The sequence below is a fragment of the Cebus imitator genome, unplaced genomic scaffold (assembly GCF_001604975.1).
Source record: "Cebus imitator isolate Cc_AM_T3 unplaced genomic scaffold, Cebus_imitator-1.0 Scaffold189, whole genome shotgun sequence".
NCBI classification, from domain to species: domain Eukaryota; kingdom Metazoa; phylum Chordata; class Mammalia; order Primates; family Cebidae; genus Cebus; species Cebus imitator.
In genome coordinates, this window is record NW_016107504.1 from 2,429,230 (window position 1) to 2,436,814 (window position 7,585).

The following is a 7,585-nucleotide window of genomic DNA, read 5'->3' on the forward strand; positions in this document are numbered from 1 at the left end:
ATCTCTTGCCTGGGAGGCCTAGGTCTGGCTTCCCATGTTCAGAAAACTGAGTGCGGCAAGAGGCTTTTCCTTACATGTGATATTTGCTTACCTAATATGTTGCTGCTTTTATCTCTTCTTTTATTATTTATTTGCCTCTTTGGGTTTATACCTTTACACAATTCCCCTTACTGTTGCTTTAGTGAAATTTCAGAAGGGAGCAAAAGTAATTACGTGCTTTCAATTTGCCATCCTTGCTTGGAAGCCCTCTGTCCTCAGGGCTTCATTTTATACGGTGGGAGACTTCCCAAGAAGACTCATTTTCCATCTTCATAACATATTATATATTATATGACAATACATTCCCATTGAGAAAAATATCATAAATCAAATTACAAATTAATTTAACCGTGTTACTATTATTGGATATATAGCACCCTCCCCATTTTCCCTGATTATGAATCATGCTGCAATGGACAGCTTTGTGATTAAACTTTTGTCTGCAATCCTGATCATTCCCTTAAGATACATTTCAATAAATATATCAAAGAACACAAACATTTTGTCATTTTTTCCAGTAAATTGAATCTTTTATTGACTTTTTCTGATTATAGACGTTATACATGCTTATTGTAAAAATTTTCAGACAACAAAGAAAAGTAGGAGAAAGAAAGCAAAAATCATCCTCAATCTCACAAGCTAGTCCTAAAGATAACGACTGTCAACATTTTGGTATATTTTTCCACAAATATTCACAAATGCAAATATAGATGAAAAGAAATCAATTTTTATAATTTACATGTTTTTCTTAATAGTTTGCCAGAGACATTTAAATACCTATCCAGTAGATTTTTTGGAATGACAGAAATGTTCTATTCTGCACTCTCCAATGCAGCAGCTACTAATCACATGTGGCTAATGGGACTGAGGAACTGGATTTCAACTTTTATTTAACTTTAATTAATTTAAATTTAGATATTGCTATTGGCTACCATATTGGACAACCCAGGTATATAAAATCTACATATTCATTTAATAATTTGTAGAGTACTTCATTGTATTAATACACTTTTATTTAACTTTAATTGATTTAAATTTAGATATTGCTAGTGGCTACCATATTGGACAACCCAGGTATAAAAAATATACATATTCATTTAGTAATTTGTAGAGTACCTCATTGTATTAATACACTGTAACTTGTTGAACTAATACCTAACTGGTAGACATATGTTGCTTACAATTTTTGCTATTATAAGCAACATTTCAATGAATGTCCCCAAAAATGAATATATTGGAAGAATACTGAGGTAGTTTCATTTGGTGGTATATTATCAATTCATACTCTTTTGCCAGATCTCTATGTAATTAATTTGATTGCTTTTATGATTCAGTTATGGGAATATTTTGCTGTACTTGGATAAATATTTTCTTAACTTTAATATTCTGAGTATTTCCTTTTGGGAAAATTTTCTTAGTGTTCAGCAATATTCCAACACTAGTTCCCTAGCATGAATGAATACAATGTTTTTATTCCATACCAATTATAAAACACTCACTAACACTTTTGATGACAAGAAATGGATCTTCTAGGAAATTAGCCAGCCTTACGTTATTAGTGAAATTTTCAGGGATCCAACTTTATGTGGATACTTTAATATATATTTTTTCCTTTATAGTGTAGCTGTTTTATTTTGTTTTGCATTTTTCTTAATTTCGAAGATTAGCATGCATACAAGAGTATAAGAAAATGTATGTACAGTTGAAGGAACATTCCTGTACCTACCAACCAGTCTAAGAAACAGAATATTACTCTACTCCAGAAGCCCAACGCATGACCTTCTGTCATCATATTTCCCTCACATTCCCCAAGAGATTAACACTTGAATTTTGTGATAAACATTCCTTGATTCTTCAAAGATTTTAGCATTTAAATATGGATCCTTAAAAAAAAAAGCAACCTATACTTTTGTCTGTTTTTGAAATTTATAGACACAGAACAATATGTATTCTTTTGTGTCTGTCTTCTTTCACTCAAATTATGTTACATTATTGATGATATTGTTTTATATAAAAAAATAACAGATACAATGAAGTGCACAAAATACACTACTTTTTTTTTCTTTTACTGGTGTGCCTGTTTATTTTTTTCTTTTTCTTTGCCTATGTTCTTTTTTTAAATTATTATACTTTAAGCTCTGGGGTACATGTGTAGATCATGCAGGATTGTTACATAGGTATACACAGGCCATGTTGGTTTGCTGCATCCATCCCCCTGTCATTTACATTAGGTATTTTTTCTAATGTTATAATACACTACTTTTAATTGCATGTATCAATGGTTTTTGAAAATTCATACAGATACCCATCTAACTGTCATTCTGATAAAGAAGATTTGCAGCACCTTAGAATATGTGAGCTTTGCTGTCCATTATCCCCCCAATAGAGACTACTATTTTGGTTTCTACAAATTAATGGTTAGTTTTAACTGTTTTTGAAGTCCATATTAATATAGTCATACAGTATGTGGTCTTTGGAGCCTGGCTTCTTTTGTTTACCTTTATGCGTGAGATTCATCCATGTTGTTGTGGTGTCATTAATGTGCCTTTTATTATTAAGTAGTTTTGCCTTGTATGAATATACTACCATTTGTCAGTTTTTTTGATGGTGAGTACTAACTGTTGGTTTTAATTTGGCTATTATAAATAAAACTGTTGTAAGCAATCTTGTATTTGCATTTTGGTGGGTATATACATTCATTCTTCGGGGAAAATATGTCCAGGAATGAAATTGCTAGGTCATAATCCATAAAGTAGGTAGATGATTAGCTTTGGCAAATACTTTCAGCTTTCAAAAGTGGCCATACAATTTTACATTTCCAGGAGGAGTATAGGAGAAATCCAGTTCTTCTACATCTTTTTCCAACAGTTAGTATTGTCAATATTTTAAATTAGAGTCAGTCTACTGGATAGCATCTGGTTGCAGTATTACTATGCATTTCAATAATGACAATTGTTTGATGATGAGCACCTTTTAAAATGCTAATTAGTCATTATCCAACTGGTCATATCCTCTTTGTAAAGTGTCTCTTTAAGTTTGCTGCCATGCTTTTGTTATGTTTTCTTTTTCTTATTAATTTGTGTGTTTTCTTTATTTATACTTGATAAGGGTCATTTGTCAGATATATGCATTGCAGATACCTTTTGCAATCCTCTAACTTACTTCTCCATTTTATTAACGACTTATTTTTAAACAGTCTTACTAATATACAATTCACACCCTATTCAATTTACTCCTTTCTAAGAAAGTGTACAACTCAAAGGGTTTTAGAGTTGTGCAACCATCAACACAATAAATTTTGGGACATTCGCATCACCCCAAAAAGAAATTTTGTACCCATTAGCAGTCACTCTCCATTATCTCCCAATTCCCATATAATCTTTATGTTTCTGTAGATTTGCCTTTTCTGGAAATTTCATGAAAATAGAATCATATAATATGTGTTTTTTTGTCACAGACTTCTTAGAATAAACAAGGTTTATCCATATTATAGCATACATTAGTACTTCATTCCTTATAGCTGAGTAATAATCCCTTGTTTGGATATGCCATATTTGGTTATCCATTAATCCATTGAAGGATATTGGAGGCTTTTCCACTTTTTAGCTGTTATGAATAATTTGTTTTCCATTCTCTTGTCAAAGGATACTTTATTTTTAGTTTTTGAATATCATGAATAAAGTTTTAGTTAACCTTCTCTATACATGATTTTGTGGACATATGTTTTAATTTATTTTGGGAATATACCTAGATAATATTTTGACTCTACGTTTAACTGAGGAACTGTCAAACTATTTTCCAAACTATCTGGATCATTTTACATCTTCACTAGCAATATATGAAGGTTCTAAGGTCTCTATATCCTCATTAAGACTGTTACTGTCTTTTAAAAAAATTATAGGCATCTTAGTTGATGTGAAGTGGTATCTTATTGTGGTTTTGATTTGCATATCTCTGAGGGCTAATGATGTTGAGCATCTTTTCATGTATTTATTGGCCATTTGTATGTCTTCTCTGGAGAAATGTGTATTCAAATTATTTGCCCATACTTAATTGGGTTATTTCTCTTCTTATTGTTGAGTTGTAAGAATTGCTTGTATATTATGGATACAAGGCCTTTGTCAGATATATGATTTGTCCTTTCTCTTTCTTTATGGTGTACTTTCACAAACAAAGGTTTTTAACTTTTATGATGTTAATTATTATATTTGAATAGTTTTTAATGTCAATAAAGTCTAGTTTTTTGTTTTTAAATTATTATTGTTTTTGGGGTCCTAAAAGATCTTTGTCCATGCAAGGTTATTAAGTTGTTTCCTTATGTTTTCTTTTAGAGCTTTTTAGTTTTACTTTTACATTTAGAAATATGATACATTCTGAATTAATTTTTCTGTATAGTATGGGGTTGTCAGGGTAGCCTATTTCTGAGTTCCATTTTCTTTCATTAATGTACTTATCTACCTTTCTGCCAATGCCACAGCATTCTAGATTACTATAGTTTTACTGTAAATTTTATAATCTAACAAATAGTGTAAATCCTCCAACTTTGTTCTTCTTCAAGATTTTCTTGGTTATACTAGATCCCTTACATTTTTATATAAATTTTAAAGTTAGCCTATCAATTTTAATAATCTTCCTGGGAATTTCATTTAGATTGTATTAAATTTGTAATTCAATTTGATTACAACTGATATTTTAACAATGTTGAGTCTTCCAATTCAAAAACATGATATAATGCTCAGTTTATTTATGTCTATTCTCAGCAATGTGTTGAAGCTTGCATTGTAGAATGCTTGTATATCTTTCATTAGACTTAGTCCTATTTTATTTTTTCTTATATGTATTATAAATGTCAAAAATAAAAGTTTTTCAATATTTTTGTTTCCAGTGTATGTAAATACAAGTGATTTTTGTAGACTGATTCTGTGTCGAACCACCTTGCTAAACTATCTTATTTATTCTAATGATTTATCTACAGTTGCTTGTCCATATGCTTGGTGTACTACATTGTGAATAATGAAAGCTTTGCCTCTTCCTTTCCAGTCTGTGTGACTTTTATATTTATATTTTATTTTCAATTTGTTTTCGACTGTTCTGGCTAGGTTCTTCAGTACAATGTTGAATAGAAATGATAATAATGGATGATTTTGTCTTTTTCATGAATTTAAAGGGAATGCCTTCAATTGTTTTACGAATAAGTATAGTCTTTTTATAAAGGATTTTTGCAGATATAACTTGTTAGATGATTTTCTTTTTACTTTTAGTTTTCACAGAATTTTTCAAATTAATGAATGCCAAATTTTACCAAAAGTGTTTTCTACATCTGTTGAGATGTTCAATTATTTTTCCTTTATAAATATTTAATACGATAAATTGCATTATTGCCATTAAACTAAAAATTTGTATTCCTTGAATAAAAACATTTTTGCCATGGTACACTCTTTCTTTCTTTCTTTCTTTCTTTCTTTCTTTCTTTCTTTCTTTCTTTCTTTCTTTTTTTAAATTTCTGAATTTGGTTTATTACTGTTTCCTTTATGATTTCTGTATCTCAGTTTATAAATGAGATTGGCTTGGGATCATTAATGTGAGATTGGAATTAATTTTTCTTTGAATGTTGGATATTATTCATTGATAAAACCTTGTGGATCTGGAGTTGACATTATAGGCACATTTTTGAATGATTCATTTACCCAAGGATTACAAAACTATTCAGGTTTTCTTTTTTTTTTTGTTTGTTTAAATTTTGGTAAGTTATAGCTATTTCTTAGAAAAAAAAATTGTGATTTATACAGGTTGATAAAATTTGTCAACATAATTTAATTATATATTTTAAAATTTATTTTATTGTCTATCCATAGTTAGGTAAACCATTTCTTTCTTAATATTCATTATTTTTGACTTGTATCTTATTTTTCCTAGATCAATCTTGGTAGTTATTTTGTTAAGTTTATTAGTCTTTTCAAGGAATCATCTTTTGTTTTAATTCATTATGATCTCTATCGTTTACTTTTTCATTTTATTGATTTATGCTCTTTTAAATTATTATTCCTTTTTCCTATAGTATATGGGTTTGCTTCTTGACTTTTTAATAATTGCCATTCTGGCTGGTGTGTGATGATAGCTCATTGTGGTTTTGATTTGCATTTTTCTAATAATCAGTAATGTTGAGCTTTTTAAAATATGTTTTTTGGCAGCATGAATATCTTCTTTTGAGAAGTACCTTTTCATGTCTTTTGCCCATTTTTTAATGGGGTTCTTTGTTCTTGTAAATTTAAGTTCCTTATAGACTCTATATACTATATCTTTGTCAAATGGATAGATTGAAAACCTGTTCTCCCATTTTGTAGGCTGTCTACTAACTCTGATGATAATTTATGTTGCTGGGCAGAAACTCCTTAGTTTAATTAGGTTTCATTTGTCAATTGCTGCTTTCATTGCAATTACTTTTCGTGTTTTCTTCATGAAATCTTTGCCTGTGTCTATATCCTGAATGATTTTGCTTAGATTTTCTTCTACGGTTTTTATGTTGGGTTTTATGTTTAAGTCTTTAATATATCTGGAGTTAATTACTGTGTAAGTTGTAAGGAAGGGGTTCAGTTTCAGTTTTCTGAATATGGCTAGCCAGTTCTCCCAGTACCATTTATTAAATAGGAAATCCTTTCCCTATCACTTGTTTTTGTCATGTTTGTCAAAGATCAGCTGTAGGTGTGAGGTCTTATTTCTGAGTCCTTTATTCTGTTCCATTGGTCTACACATCTGTTTTTGTACCTGTGTAATTTCAAGTAGCATGCCTTCATGCTCACTAATTTTTTTTTCTCCTTGACCCATTCTAATATGAAAAGTCTCTGATTCATTCTTCACTATGCCAATTGCACTATTCAGCTCCACAATTTCTGCTTGATGCTTTTTAATGGTTTCAATCTCTTTGTTAAATTTATCTGATAGAATTCTGAATTCCTTCTCTGTGTTCTCTTGAATTTCTTTGAGTTTCCTCAAAATAGCTATTTCAAATTCTCTGTCTGAAATTTCACATATCTCTGTTTCTACAGGATTTGTCCCTGGTGGTTAATTCAGTTCATTTGATGAGGGCTTGTCTTCCTTAATGGTGCTGATGCTTGTGGATGTTCATTGGTGTCTGGGCATTGAAGAGTTAGGTATTTATTATAGTCTTCATTGTCTGGGTTTAGTTGTACTCATCCTTTTTGGGAAGGTTTTTCAGATATTTGAAAGGACTTGGATGTTGTGATCAAAGTTGTGTCTGTGTTAGGGGGCACCCCAAGCTCAGTAATGCTGTTTCTTGCAGACTTATAGAGGTACCACCTTGGTGGTCTTGGACCAAATCTGGGAGAATTCTCTGGATTACTAGGCAGAGAATATTGTTCTTTTTCCATACTTTCTCCCAAACAAATGGAATCTCTCTCTCTCTGTTCTGATCACCTAAATTTGGGGTCAGTGACATAAACACCCCTGTGACCACCACTGCTATGACTGTGCTGAGTCAGATTAGAAGGAATCACAGCTCTAGGTCTTACCCAAGTCCTGCTCTAAC